Here is an 18,905-nt window from a genome sequence, read left to right as displayed (position 1 = left end):
ACGTCATACTTCACAACGTTATACGTTATACTATAATGATTCATAACGTTATACGTTATAATGTGATGCTATATAACGTTATACGTTATACTATAATCCTACTTAACTTTATACGTCATAACGTCATACTATATAACGTCAAAAGTTATAGCGTAATACTATATGACGTTAGACGTTATACCGCTATACTGTCGGACGTTATACGTTAAAACGTCATATTTCATTACGTTATACGTTATAACGTCATACTTCATAACGTTATATTATACTATAATATTACATAACGTTATACGTTATAATGTGATGCTATATAACGTTATACGTTATACTATAATCCTACATAACTTTATACGTCATAACGAAATACTATATGACGTTATACGTTATAACGTAATACTATATAACGTCATACGTTATACCACTATTCTGTCGGACGTTATACGTTATAACGTCATACTTCATAACGTTATACGTTATAACGTCATACTTCATAACGTTATACGTTATAACGTGATGCTATATAACGTTATACGTTCACCGCTATACTGTCGGACGTTATACGTTATAACATCATACTTCATAACGTTATACGTTATAACGTCATACTTCATAACGTTATACGTTATACTATAATAATTCATAACGTTATACGTTATACTATAATACTTCATAACGTTATTCGTTATAATGTGATGCTATATAACGTTATACGTGATACTATAATCCTACATATCTTTATGCGTCATAACGTAATTCTACTTGACGTTACACGTAATAACGTAATACTATATAACGTTATACGTTATACCGCTATACTGACGGACGTTATACGTTATAACGTCATACTTCATAACGTTATACGTTATAACGTCATACTTCATAACGTTATATGTTATACAGCTATACCGTCGGACGTTATAACGTCATATTTTATTACGTTATACGTTATAACGTAATAGTTCATAACGTTACATATTATACTATGATACTTCATAGCGTTATACGTTATAATGTGATACTATATAACGTTATACGTTATACTATAATGCTACATAACATTATACGTCATAACGTAATACTATATGACGTTATACGTTATAACGTAATACTATATAACGTTATACGTTATACCGCTATACTGACGGACGTTGTACGTTATAACGTCATACTTCATAACGTTATACGTTATAACGTCATACTTCATAACGTTATATGTTATACCGCTATACTGTCGGACGTTATACGTTATAACGTCATATTTCATGATGTTATACGTTGTACTGTAATACTGCATAACGTTATACATTATAACGTGATGGTATATAAGATTATACGTTATAACGTAATACTATATAACGTTATACGTTATACCGCTATCGTGTCGGACGTTATACGTTATAACGTCATACCTCATAACGTTATACGTTATACTATAATATTTCATAACGTTATACGTTATAATTTGATGCTTTATAACGTTATACGTTATACTATAATCCTACATAACTTTATACGTCATAACGAAATACTATATGACGTTATACGTTATAACGTAATACCATATAACGTTATACGTTATATCGCTATACTGGCGGACATTATACGTTCTAACGTCATACTTCATAACGCTACACGTTATAACGTCATACTTCATAACGTTATCAGTTATACCGCTATACCGTTGGACGTTACACGTTATAACGTAATACTTCATAACGTTATACGTTATACTATAATATTACATAACGTTATACGTTATAATGTGATGCTATATAACGTTATACGTTATACTATAATCCTACATAACTTGATGCGTCATAACGAAATACTATATGACGTTATACGTTATAACGTAATACTATATAACGTCATACGTTATACCACTATTCTGTCGGACATTATACGTTATAACGTCATACTTCATAACGTTATACGTTATAACGTCATACTTCATAACGTTATACGTTATAACGTGATGCTATATAACGTTATACGTTCACCGCTATACTGTCGGACGTTATACGTTATAACGTCATACTTCATAACGTTATACGTTATAACGTCATAATTCATAACGTTATACGTTATACTATAATAATTCATAACGTTATACATTATAATGTGATGCTATATAAAGTTATACGTTATACTATAATCCTGCCTAACTTTGTGCGTCATCACGTAATACTATATGACGTTATACGTTATAACGTAATACTATATAACGTTATACGTTATACTGCTATACTGACGAACGTTACACGTTATGACGTCATACCTCATAACGTTGTATGTTATACCGCTATACTGTCGGACGTTATACGTTATAACGTCATATTTCATTACGTTATACGTTATAACGTCATACTTCATAACGTTATACGTTATATCGTGACGGTATATAACGTTGCACGTTATAACGTAATACTATATAACGTTATACGTTATACCTCTGTACTGTCGGACGTTATACGTTATAACGACATACTTCATAACGTTATACGTTATAACGTCATACTTCATAACGTTATACGTTATAACGTGATGCTATATAACGTTATACGTTCACCGCTATACTGTCGGGCGTTATACGTTATAACGTCATACTTCATAACGTTATACGTTATAACGTCATATTTCATAACGTTATACGTTATACTATAATAATTCATAACGTTATACGTTATACTATAATCCTACATAGCTTTATACGTCATAACGTCATACTACATGACGTTATACGTAATAACGTAATACTATATAACGTCAAACGTTATACCACTATTCTGTCGGACATTATACGTTATAACGTCATACTTCATAACGTTATACGTTATACTATAATACATCATAACGTTATACGTTATAATGTGATGCTATATAACGTTATACGTTATACTATAATCCAACATAGCTTTATACGTCATAACGTCATACTACATGACGTTATACGTAATAACGTAATACTATTTAACGTCATACGTTATACCACTATTCTGTCGGACATTATACGTTATAACGTCATACTTCATAACGCTATACGTTATAACGTCATACTTCATAACGTTATACGTTATAACGTGATGCTATATCACGTTATACGTTCACCGCTATACTGTCGGACGTTATACGTTATAACGTCATACTTCATAACGTTATACGTTATAACGTCACACTTCATAACGTTATACGTTATAACGTCATACTTCATAACGTTATACGTTATACTATAATAATTCATAACGTTATACGTTATAATGTGATGCTATATAACGTTATACGTTATACTATAATCCTGCATAACTTTGTGCGTCATAACGTAATACTATATGACGTTATACGTTATAACGTAATACTATATAACGTTATACGTTATACTGCTATACTGACGGACGTTACACGTTATGACGTCATACTTCATAACGTTATATGTTATACCGCTATACTGTCGGACGTTATACGTTATAAAGTCATATTTCATTACGTTATACGTTATAACGTCATACTTCATAACGTTATACGTTATATCGTGACGGTATATAACGTTGTACGTTATAACGTAATACTATATAACGTTATACGTTTTACCTCTGTACTGTCGGACGTTATACGTTATAACGTCATACTTCATAACGTTATACGTTATAACGTCATACATCATAACGTTACACGTTATAACGTAATACTACATAACGTTATACGTTATTACGTAATACTATATAACGTTATACGTTATACCACGTTTCTGTCGGACGTTATACGTTATAACGTCATACTTGATAACGTTATACGTTATAACGTCACACTTCATAACGTTATACGTTATAACGTGATGCTATATAACGTTATACGTTCACCGCTATACTGTCGGACGTTATACGTTATAACGTCATATTTCAGTACGTTATACGTCAAAACGTCATACTTCATAACGTTATACGTTATACTATAATATTTCATAACGTTATACGTTATAACGTAATACTATATAACGTTATACGTTATACTGCTATACTGTCCGACGTTATACGTAATAACGTCATATTTCATGATGTTATACGTTATAACGTCATACTTCATAACGTTATAAGTTATACCGCTATACTGTCGGACGCTATACGTTATAACGTCATACTTCATAACGTTATACGTTATACTATAATATTACATAACGTTATACGTTATAATGTGATGCTATATAACATTATACGTTATACTATAATCCTACATAACGTTATACGTTATAACGTAATACTATATATCGTTATACGTTATACCACGTTTCTGTCGGACGTTATACGTTATAACGTCATACTTCATAACGTTATACGTTATAACGTCATACTTCATAACGTTATACGTTATAACGTCACACTTCATAACGTTATACGTTATAACGTGATGCTATATAACGTTATACGTTCACCGCTATACTGTCGGACGTTATACGTTATAACGTCATATTTCATTACGTTATACGTCAAAACGTCATACTTCATAACGTTATACGTTGTACTATAATTCTCCATAACGTTATACGTTATAATGTGATACTATATTACGTTATACGTTATACTATAATCCTTCATAACATTATACGTCATAACGTCATACTACATGACGTTATACGTAATAACGTAATACTATATAACGTCATACGTTATACCACTATTCTGTCGGACATTATACGTTATAACATCATACTTCATAACGTTATACGTTATAACGTCATACTTCATAACGTTATACGTTATAACGTGATGCTATATAACGTTATACGTTCACCGCTATACTGTCGGGCGTTATACGTTATAACGTCATACTTCATAACGTTATACGTTATAACGTCATACTTCATAACGTTATACGTTATACTATAATAATTCATAACGTTATACGTTATACTATAATCCTACATAGCTTTATACGTCATAACGTCATACTACATGACGTTATACGTAATAACGTAATACTATATAACGTCATACGTTATACCACTATTCTGTAGGACATTATACGTTATAACGTCATACTTCGTAACGTTATACGTTATACTATAATACATCATAACGTTATACGTTATAATGTGATGCTATATAACGTTATACGTTATACTATAATCCTACATAGCTTTATACGTCATAACGTCATACTACATGACGTTATACGTAATAACGTAATACTATTTAACGTCATACGTTATACCACTATTCTGTCGGACATTATACGTTATAACGTCATACTTCATAACGCTATACGTTATAACGTCATACTTCATAACGTTATACGTTATAACGTGATGCTATATCACGTTATACGTTCACCGCTATACTGTCGGACGTTATACGTTATAACGTCATACTTCATAACGTTATACGTTATAACGTCATACTTCATAACGTTATACGTTATAACGTCATACTTCATAACGTTATACGTTATAACGTCATACTTCATAACGTTATACGTTATACTATAATAATTCATAACGTTATACGTTATAATGTGATGCTATATAACGTTATACGTTATACTATAATCCTGCATAACTTTGTGCGTCATAACGTAATACTATATGACGTTATACGTTATAACGTAATACTATATAACGTTATACGTTATACTGCTATACTGACGGACGTTACACGTTATGACGTCATACTTCATAACGTTATATGTTATACCGCTATACTGTCGGACGTTATACGTTATAAAGTCATATTTCATTACGTTATACGTTATAACGTCATACTTCATAACGTTATACGTTATATCGTGACGGTATATAACGTTGTACGTTATAACGTAATACTATATAACGTTATACGTTTTACCTCTGTACTGTCGGACGTTATACGTTATAACGTCATACTTCATAACGTTATACGTTATAACGTCATACATCATAACGTTACACGTTATAACGTAATACTACATAACGTTATACGTTATTACGTAATACTATATAACGTTATACGTTATACCACGTTTCTGTCGGACGTTATACGTTATAACGTCATACTTCATAACGTTATACGTTATAACGTCACACTTCATAACGTTATACGTTATAACGTGATGCTATATAACGTTATACGTTCACCGCTATACTGTCGGACGTTATACGTTATAACGTCATATTTCAGTACGTTATACGTCAAAACGTCATACTTCATAACGTTATACGTTATACTATAATATTTCATAACGTTATACGTTATAACGTAATACTATATAACGTTATACGTTATACTGCTATACTGTCCGACGTTATACGTAATAACGTCATATTTCATGATGTTATACGTTATAACGTCATACTTCATAACGTTATAAGTTATACCGCTATACTGTCGGACGCTATACGTTATAACGTCATACTTCATAACGTTATACGTTATACTATAATATTACATAACGTTATACGTTATAATGTGATGCTATATAACATTATACGTTATACCATAATCCTACATAACGTTATACGTTATAACGTAATACTATATATCGTTATACGTTATACCACGTTTCTGTCGGACGTTATACGTTATAACGTCATACTTCATAACGTTATACGTTATAACGTGATGCTATATAACGTTATACGTTCACCGCTATACTGTCGGACGTTATACGTTATAACGTCATATTTCATTACGTTATACGTCAAAACGTCATACTTCATAACGTTATACGTTATACTATAATTCTCCATAACGTTATACGTTATAATGTGAAACTATATTACGTTATACGTTATACTATAATCCTTCATAACATTATACGTCATAACGTAATACTATAGGACGTTATACGTTATACGGCTATACTGTCCGACGTTATACGTAATAACGTCATATTTCATGACGCTACACGTTATAACGTCATACTTCATAACGTTGTACGTTATACTATAATACATCATAACGTTATACGTTATAATGTGATGCTATATAATGTTATACGTTATACTACAATCCTACATAGCTTTATACGTCATAACGTCATACTACATGACGTTATACGTAATAACGTAATACTATATAACGTCATACGTTATACCACTACTCTGTCGGACGTTATACGTTATAACGTCATACTTCATAACGTTATACGTTATAACGTCATACTTCATAACGTTATACGTTATAACGTGATGCTATATAACGTTATACGTTCACCGCTATACTGTCGGACGTTATACGTTATAACGTCATACTTCATAACGTTATACGTTATAACGTCATACTTCTTAACGTTATACGTTATACTATAATAATTCATAACGTTATACGTTATAATGTGATGCTATATAACGTTATACGTTATACTATAATCCTGCATAACTTTGTGCGTCATAACGTAATACTATATGACGTTATACGTTATAACGTAATACTATATAACGTTATACGTTATACTGCTATACTGACGGACGTTACACGTTATGACGTCATACTTCATAACGTTATATGTTATACCGCTATACTGTCGGACGTTATACGTTATAACGTCATATTTCATTACGTTATTCGTTATAACGTCATTCTTCATAACGTTATACGTTATATCGTGACGGTATATAACGTTGTACGTTATAACGTAATACTACATAACGTTATACGTTATACCTCTGTACTGTCGGACGTTATACGTTATAACGTCATACTTCATAACGTTATACGTTATAACGTCATACTTCATAACATTACACGTTATAACGTAATGCTACATAGCGTTATACGTTATTACGTAATACTATATAACGTTATACGTTATACCACGTTTCTGTCGGACGTTATACGTTATAACGTCATACTTCATAACGTTATACGTTATAACGTCACACTTCATAACGTTATACGTTATAACGTGATGCTATATAACGTTATACGTTCACCGATATACTGTCGGACGTTATACGTTATAACGTCATATTTCAGTACGTTATACGTCAAAACGTCATACTTCATAACGTTATACGTTATACTATAATATTTCATAACGTTATACGTTATAACGTAATACTATATAACTTTATACGTTATACTGCTATACTGTCCGACGTTATACGTAATAACGTCATATTTCATGATGTTATACGTTATAACGTCATACTTCATAACGTTATAAGTTATACCGCTATACTGTCGGACGCTATACGTTATAACGTCATACTTCATAACGTTATACGTTATACTATAATATTACATAACGTTATACGTTATAATGTGATGCTATATAACATTATACGTTATACTATAATCCTACATAACGTTATACGTTATAACGTAATACTATATAACGTTATACGTTATATCACGTTTCTGTCGGACGTTATACGTTATAACGTCATACTTCACAACGTTATACGTTATAACGTCACACTTCATAACGTTATACGTTATAACGTGATGCTATATAACGTTATACGTTCACCGCTATACTGTCGGACGTTATACGTTATAACGTCATATTTCATTACGTTATACGTCAAAACGTCATACTTCATAACGTTATACGTTATACTATAATTCTCCATAACGTTATACGTTATAATGTGATAGTATATTACGTTATACGTTATACTATAATCCTTCATAACATTATACGTCATAACGTAATACTATAGGACGTTATACGTTATACGGCTATACTGTCCGACGTTATACGTAATAACGTCATATTTCATGACGCTACACGTTATAACGTCATACTTCATAATGTTATACGTTATACTATAATCCTTCATAACATTATACGTCATAACGTAATACTATAGGACGTTATACGTTATACGGCTATACTGTCCGACGTTATACGTAATAACGTCATATTTCATGACGCTACACGTTATAACGTCATACTTCATAACGTTATACGTTATAACGTCACACTTCATAACGTTATACGTTATAACGTGATGCTATATAACGTTATACGTTCACCGCTATACTGTCGGACGTTATACGTTATAACGTCATATTTCAGTACGTTATACGTCAAAACGTCATACTTCATAACGTTATACGTTATACTATAATATTTCATAACGTTATACGTTATAACGTAATACTATATAACGTTATACGTTATACTGCTATACTGTCCGACGTTATACGTAATAACGTCATATTTCATGATGTTATACGTTATAACGTCATACTTCATAACGTTATAAGTTATACCGCTATACTGTCGGACGCTATACGTTATAACGTCATACTTCATAACGTTATACGTTATACTATAATATTACATAACGTTATACGTTATAATGTGATGCTATATAACATTATACGTTATACTATAATCCTACATAACGTTATACGTTATAACGTAATACTATATAACGTTATACGTTATACCACGTTTCTGTCGGACGTTATACGTTATAACATCATATTTCATTACGTTATACGTCAAAACGTCGTACTTCATAACGTTATACGTTATACTATAATCCTTCATAACATTATACGTCATAACGTAATACTATAGGACGTTATACGTTATACGGCTATACTGTCCGACGTTATACGTAATAACGTCATATTTCATGACGCTACACGTTATAACGTCATACTTCATAACGTTATACGTTATACTATAATATACATAACGTTATACGTTATAATGTGATGCTATATAACATTATACGTTATACTATAATCCTACATAACGTTATACGTTAGAACGTAATACTATTTAATGTTAAACATTATAACGTAATACTATATGACGTTAGACGTTATAGCGCTATACTGGCGGACGTTATACGTTATAACGTCATATTTCATTACGTTACACGTTATAACGTCATACTTCATAACGTTATACGTTATACTATAATTCTCCATAACGTTATACGTTGTATCGTGGTGCTATATAACGTTATACGTTTTACTGTAATCCTACATAACGTTATACTTAAGCACGTAATACTATTTAACGTTAAACATTATAACTTAATACTATATGACGTTAGACGTTATACCGCTATACTGTCGGACGTTATACGTTATAACGTCATATTTCATTACGTTATACGTTATAACGTCATACTTCATAACGTTATACGTTATATCGTGACGGTATAAAACGTTGTACGTTATAACGTAATACTATATAACGTTATACGTTATACCTCTGTACTGTCGGACGTTATACGTTATAACGACATACTTCATAACGTTACACGTTATAACGTCATACTTCATAACGTTACACGTTATAACGTAATACTACATAACGTTATACGTTATTACGTAATACTATATAACGTTATACGTTATGCTGCTATACTGTCGGACGTTATACGTAATAACGTCATATTTCATGACGTTATACGTTATACTATAATATTACAAAACGTTATACGTTATAATGTGATGCTATATAACGTTATACGTTATAATGTGATGTTATATAACGTTATACGTTATAATGTGATGCTATATAACGTTATACGTTATACTATAATCCTACATAACTTTATACGTCATAACGATATACTATATGACGTTATACGTTATAACGTAATACTATATAACGTTATACGTTATACCGCTATAGTGTCGGACGTTATACGTTATCACGTCATACTTCATTACGTTACACGTTATAACATCATTCTTCATAACGTTATAAGTTATACCGCTATACCGTTGGACGTTACACGTTATAACGTCATACTTCATAACGTTATACGTTATACTATAATATTACATAACGTTATACGTTATAATGTGATGCTATATAACGTTTTACGTTATACTATAATCCTACATAACGTTATACGTTAGAACGTAATACTATTAAACATTAAACATTATAACGTAATACTATATGACGTTAGACGTTATACCGCTATACTGTCGGACGTTATACGTTATAACGTCATATATCATTACGTTACACGTTATAACGTCATACTTTATAACGTTATACGTTATACTATATTTCTCCATAAAGTTATACGTTATAACGTGATGCTCTATAACGTTATACGTTATACTATGATCCCACATAACGTTATACGTTATAACGTAATACTATATGACGATATACGTTATAACGTAATACTATATAACGTTATACGTTATACCGCTACACTGACGGATGTTATACGATAAAACGTCATGTTTCATTACGTTATACGTTATAACGTCATACTTCATAACGTTATACGTTATACTATAATAATTCATAACGTTATACGTTATAATGTGATGCTATATAACATTATACGTTATACTATAATACTACATAACTTTATACGTCATAACGTAATACTATATGACGTTATACGTTATAACGTAATACTAAATAACGTTATACGTTATACCGCTATACTGTCGAACGTTATACGTTATAACGTCATACTTCATAACGTTATACGTTATACTATAATTCTCCATGACGTTATACGTTATAACGTGATACTATATAACGTTATACGTTATACTATAATCCTACATAACGTTATACGTTAGAACGTAATACTATATAACTTTAAACGTTATAACGTAATACTATATGACGTTAGACGTTATACCGCTATACTGTCGGACGTTATACGTTAAAACGTCATATTTCATTACGTTATACGTTATAACGTCATACTTCATAACGTTATACGTTATACTATAATATTACATAACGTTATACGTTATAATGTGATGCTATATAACGTTATACGTTATACTATAATCCTACATAACTTTATACGTCATAACGAAATACTATATGACGTTATACGTTATAACGTAATACTATATAACGTTATACGTTATACCGCTATACCGACGGACGTTATACGTTATCACGTCATACTTCATAACGTTACACGTTATAACATCATTCTTCACAACGTTATAAGTTATACCGCTATACCGTTGGACGTTACACGTTATAACGTCATACTTCATAACGTTATACGTTATACTATAATATTACATAACGTTATACGTTATAATGTGATGCTATATAACGTTTTACGTTATACTATAATCCTACATAACGTTATACGTTATACTATAATCCTACATAACGTTATACGTTAGAACGTAATACTATATAACTTTAAACGTTATAACGTAATACTATATGACGTTAGACGTTATACCGCTATACTGTCGGACGTTATACGTTAAAACGTCATATTTCATTACGTTATACGTTATAACGTCATACTTCATAACGTTATACGTTATACTATAATATTACATAACGTTATACGTTATAATGTGATGCTATATAACGTTATACGTTATACTATAATCCTACATAACTTTATACGTCATAGCGAAATACTATATGACGTTATACGTTATAATGTGATGCTATATAATGTTATACGTTATACTATAATCCTACATAACTTTATACGTCATAACGATATACTATATGACGTTATACGTTATAACGTAATACTATATAGCGTTATACGTTATACCGCTATAGTGTCGGACGTTATACGTTAAAACGTCATATTTCTTTACGTTACACGTTATAACGTCATACCTCATAACGTTATACGTTATACTATAATAATTCATAACGTTATACGTTATAATGTGACGGTATATAACGTTATACGTTACAACGTAATACTGCATAACGTTATACGTTATACCGCTATACTGTCGGACGCTATACGTTATAACATCATACTTCATAACGTTATATGTTATACTATAATAATTCATAACGTTATACGTTTTAAGGTAATACTATATAACGTTGAACGTTATAACGTAATACTATATGACGTTAGACGTCATACCGCTATTCTGTCGGACGTTATAACGTCATATTTTATTACGTTATACGTTATAACGTCATAGTTCATAACGTTATACGTTATACTATGATACTTCATAACGTTATACGTTATAATGTGATACTATATAACGTTATACGTTATACTATAATCCTACATAACATTATACGTCATAGCGTAATACTATATGACGTTATACGTTATAACGTAATACTATCTAACGTTATACGTTATACGGCTATACTGTCTGACGTTATACGTTATAACGTCATATTTCATGACGTTATACTTTGCACTGTAACACTTCATAACGTTATACGTTATAACGTGATGGTATATAACGTTATACGTTATAACGTAATACTATATAACGTTATAAGTTATACCGCTATACCGTCGAACGTTACACGTTATAACGTCATACTTCATAACGTTATACGTTATACTATAATCCTACATAACATTATACGTCATAGCGTAATACTATATGACGTTATACGTTATAACGTAATACTATCTAACGTTATACGTTATACGGCTATACTGTCTGACGTTATACGTTATAACGTCATATTTCATGACGTTATACTTTGCACTGTAACACTTCATAACGTTATACGTTATGACGTGATGGTATATAACGTTATACGTTATAACGTAATACTTCATAACGTTATAAGTTATACTATAATAATTCATAACGTTATACGTTTTAATGTGATGCTATACAACGTTTTCGTCATACTATAATCCTACATAACGTTATACGTTAGAACGTAAAACTACTTAACGTTAAACATTATAACGTAATACTATATGACGTTAGACGTTATACCGCTATACTGACGGACGTTATACGTTATAACGTCATACTTCATAACGTTATACGTTATACCGCTATACTGACGGACGTTATACGTTATAACGTCATACTTCATAACGTTATACGTTTTACTGCAATACGTCATATCGTTATACGTTAAAACGTAATGCTATATAACGTTATACGTTATACTATAATCCTACATATCTTTATACGTCATAACGTAATACTATATGACGTTATACGTTATAACGTAATGCTATATAACGTTATACGTTATACTGCTATACTGTCGGACGTTATACGTAATAACGTCATATTTCATGACGTTATACGTTATAACGTCATACTTCATAACGTTATACGTTAATCCATAATATTACATAATGTTATACGTTATAATGTGATGCTATATAACGTTATACGTTATACTGTAATCTTACATAACTTTATGCGTCATAACGTGGTACTATATGACGTTATACGTTATAACGTAATACTATATAACGTTATACGTTATACCGCTATACTGTCGGACGTTATGCGTAATAACGTCATATTTCATGACGTTATACGTTATAACGGCATACTTCATAACGTTATAAGTTCTACCGCTATACTGTCGGACGTTATACGTTATAACGTCATACTTCATAACGTTACACGTTATAACGTCATACTTCATAACGTTATAAGTTATACCGCTATACTGTCGGACGTTATACGTTATAACGTCATTTTCCATTATGTTACACGTTATAACATCATACTTCATAAAGTTATAAGTTATACCGCTATACCGTCGGACGTTACACGTTATAACGTAATACTTCATAACGTTATACGTTATACTATAATTCTCCATAACGTTATACGTTATAACGTGATGCTATATAACCTCGGTATGATTAACTACTGCCGACGTTTCATACCGGGGGCCGCAAAAATCTTTCAACTGCTCAATGAATTACTACAAGGAAGTAAAAAGGTCAACGCGCCCATCAAATGGTCGGAATAATTCGACGCTGATTTCCGAGAGACGTAACGCGCCCTCGCTGACGCCACGATGTTAGCACCTCCGATACCTGGCGCGCCTGTTAGCCTCGCGGTAGGCACATTCGATTATGCTTTAGGAGCGGTCTTGCAGCAACGCGAATTCGACACATGGCAGCCATTAGGTTTCCTTATTATACCTTCAAACTCCGCGCAGAGCAAGTATAGCGCGTACGGTCGCGAACTACTCGTCATGTACACCACGGTCAAGCGATTTCGACGCGCCATAGAAGGGAGAAGTTTTATAATTTTTACGGACAACAAACCCCCTACATACGCGTTCAATCAAACCTTGATAAATGTTCGCCGCAACAATTCCGACATTTGGATTACATAGGAGAATTCACCACCAACATACGATACATAAAGGAGCTAGATAACAATGTAGCCGACGCTCTTTCACGAATCGAAGCGATAGGGAAGTATGTAGGTCAGCAAACTCTCTCCGCCGTGCAGTATAACGATAACGAACTGCTCGACATCGACACCTTCGGAACATCCGCGTTATGAGTAAAGAAAATTGGATTTCCTGATCACGACGTAGAAATATATTGCGACGTATCAGGCGACATTGCGCGACCATACGTACCGAAAACCCTGCGACGCGACGTATTTAATTCATTCCACGGACTTTCCCATCCAGGGATACGCGCCACGCAAAAACTGGTGACGTCGCGTTCCTTTTTCCGGCGGTAAACAAACATTGCCGAACCTGGACACGACAATGTATTCGTTGTCAACAATGTAAAGTCACCAGACACGTATCCTCTCCCGTCGGAACATTCGGAGAGTTAGCGGGATGATTCAAACACATACACTTAGATATTATCGTGATGCAATACTCACAGGGCTACTGATATTGTCTAACGTGTAGCGACCGTTTTTGGCGTTGGCACGAAGCCATTGCCATCGTCGGTATGGAAGGACAACCGTTGCTTCGGCTCTGCTCTCAACATGGATAGCTCGTTTCGGCGTACCTTCAAAAATAACGACTGATGAAGGACGCTAGTTGGAGTCAAACCTATTTAACGAACTATGCCGGTTGCTTGGCATTAAACATTTGCGCATGATATCCTATCACCCCGGATCCAACGGCATGGTAGAAAGCCTGCATCGAAAACTAAAAGCAGCAATCAAATGCCACGATACGAGCAACTGGGTAGAAATCTTATAAACTCCAATAGTTGTATTAGGCATAAGAACCGCTATCAAGGAGGACCTGAACGCAACGGCAGCCGAAGTGGTTCACGGCACCGGCAGAATTCTTTCTACCAGCGATACAACAGGCCAACACGGAATTCGCGAACCACTTGGAAGAGCGAATACAAAAAATCAGGTCTAGCCCAATTAAGCGACACAATCAGAAGACAACCTTCTTATTCTGCGATCTCGAAACATCGCCATACGTATTTGTACGCCATGACGCGATCGGAGGCCCATCAGAACCACACTACGAAGGCCCTGACCAGGTCGTACAGCGTGGAAAAAAGACTCTTTCCGTTAAGATTAATGATAAAGAAGTGATAGTCTCCTTAGATGGATTGAAGCTCGTTTCTATTTTATTCGACTACAGCGAACAACAACAACTTCAACACTGGAACCCGCGACGTTTTTATACCGACCAAACTCTAATTATGCAAAACGCTGAGCGGGCACAGCAAAGCAGAGGTGACTCAAGAATTCGTTACACCACGCACGCGGGCAGGAAAGTTCGCTTTCATGATCATTTTTAGGCAAGTCTTGGATATTATAGCATGGAAGATCTACCTGTGATGAACAAAAAGAACGTTATCACTGGTACGGGGGTACTGTAGCGCCACTCGACAATAAACTTTCCTACGGTTTCTGTCCCGTGGCTGGCTACACAAAAACCCTATTCTTCGGACAACATGATTGCCAGATGTCGACCTGTTATAAATCTTAGGATTTATTTAGCCAAGGTTTTCCAAAAGTACAAACTGTCATTCTCTTAGCAGTCACTAAACGTATCACCTCCTATGGGAAGATACGAGAAGTATGCTTTTCTCACGTACGATGCATCCCGCTCGCGACATTCTTTCGAGGGCAGTTAGCATCCTTTTCCAACCACCAACGTAAGAATTAGCCAATTAACAACGACATCCACTTCCCGCACTTCCCGAACCAAAGCTTTCCATAACGAATTCAAGGATCTCGCATCCTAAGACACACCCCAACAATGTTTTTCTTCGCGGCATCATCGTGACGGAAAGTCAATCGTTATATGTCGGTCCGAAGCAATCATTGGCAGTACTTAGTAATTGTTCAGAGTTCCTCGGGATCTTAGGCAAACATCATCCGAACATATAGCGCGAATAAAACGCATCGACCAGAAGTCGAACTTGTAAGCGCGAGTCGCGAACTGCTACTAGTAACACCATGAATCGCAGGTTTAATAATCGCGAGTCCTGTGCAAAGTACACCATGTACACCATGAATATATTACAATAAATTTCTTTGTTAAATAAACTCAAATGTTTCTTGCTCTCACTAACACGATCCATCACTTCAGAATGTAAACGTCATAGTAAGATCCCGGACGATACATAATAGCCAAATTTCGTTAAAAAAATTGTTGCAAATGTGAATTAAGTTACACAATTTCAATCGTTATTAGCTCAGAATTTTATATGTTTTATTCTATTATAAACGGCACATGCCTGTTAGTTTGATGTTATAATAACAACAAGTTTTCGATGCAGGTAATCTTTGGCGACCTTCGGACTTTGAGTCGAGCCGTATCTGCATCACCGGCCGCCATGTGGTCTATTCTCAAATGGCATTCTTTCAGTTATCAAACTTGTTCTTTTACTATTACTTTGTTACGTCGGCTGACTCTCTACCTAACCCAGACCACACACCGCGGGCAAGATGACAGCCTGATGTTTACATATCCTTACTGTATACCCACAATAGCCCCAAGAAGCCGCAATAAATCTAGGCATTTCCATAGTTAAGGTCCTTCAGGCCAAACAAGTATCATTTATTTCAAGTGTTCCTTACATTTATTGTCTACCACGGGAAGATACCGAAAAGTTGGTCTTTCTCACGTTCGGTATCTTCCGTTTAGCAACTTTCTCTTGGCGACGGCTAAGACCCTTCCTAGTCCAGCAACCTTCCTACTATCCAATCAGAAGCAATATCTATTGGCCTCACTTTCCTAGACAAAGTTGTCATCGACAAACCCGATGGTCCCGTGAGCTAGGCAAACCCATGACTAGCTTTCCTCCGCCACAGCATCGTCACTGAACGTCACATATTCCTCATTTTTAGAACAGTCAACATCTCGTGACTGGTTTCTTAGCTTTAGATCAATCAGTATCTCTGAAGTCGTTATACATTTTTTGACCCGCCACCATCTAAGCTTACGTAGCGTACTCAACACTCCAACATTGTCTAACAATGGAAACCTAATTCTACTATATCAGTTTATATCGCTATAGTCAACAAGATGTTCGAATAAACTGTAATTTAAAACCCGCTAATTCAGTGTACACTCAATTGAGCCACCGCTATTATCGAAACAGAAACATTGGGGTCGATCAGGTCGTGGCGTTGACTATCTAATCTTAACGGGAATTTACAACTCTAGTTGACGCGCTATCTCCCGATCGCGTCTCTCCGCGAAGGATCTAAAACATAGTTGATTTTGTTTAAATAAAAGTTATGGTTTCGCCGCAGTAGGGGAAGAAAGAACAAAGGGCATACACGAATCATTTATAAACAACTTAAGAAATATGGGCGAAATGGTTTGAAATAGTATTTCTGTATTCAGGTTGCCTCATTGTCACATTGCTATTATGATATAAATGTCATAGTAAAAGTCCGGACGATAAATAAATGGCTTATTTCGTTAGAAAAAATTAGTGCGATTACGAATTAAATGAGAAACGTCCAATAATTATCAGCTACGAAATTAACATGCTTTATGCTATTATAAATAGTGTATTTCTGTCAGTTAGATATTGGAAGTACGACAAGTATTTCGTTAAAACATTAAAATTTCGACGAAAGATTTGAAGCGTAGGCGTCATTGTGTAGGTATGCTGGTGTAAGTTGACGTCAACCGTATGTGGAGATTGGCCACTATGGTTGCGTTCGTTTGACCTACCGGAATCAGTACGTTACGGGTTTCGGCGGTGTTTTCCTCTAAGTCGTCCGGCACAACAAACGCCGGTTTCAATCGGGCTACGGAAACCGTTACGTTGTGATTATTTATTTTAATGG

Source organism: Bombus fervidus, unplaced genomic scaffold, assembly GCF_041682495.2.
Source record: "Bombus fervidus isolate BK054 unplaced genomic scaffold, iyBomFerv1 scaffold0024, whole genome shotgun sequence".
In the NCBI taxonomy this organism is placed as follows: Eukaryota; Metazoa; Arthropoda; class Insecta; order Hymenoptera; family Apidae; genus Bombus; species Bombus fervidus.
The sequence above is the reverse complement of the archived record's forward strand: the minus strand, read 5'-3'. Positions refer to the sequence as shown.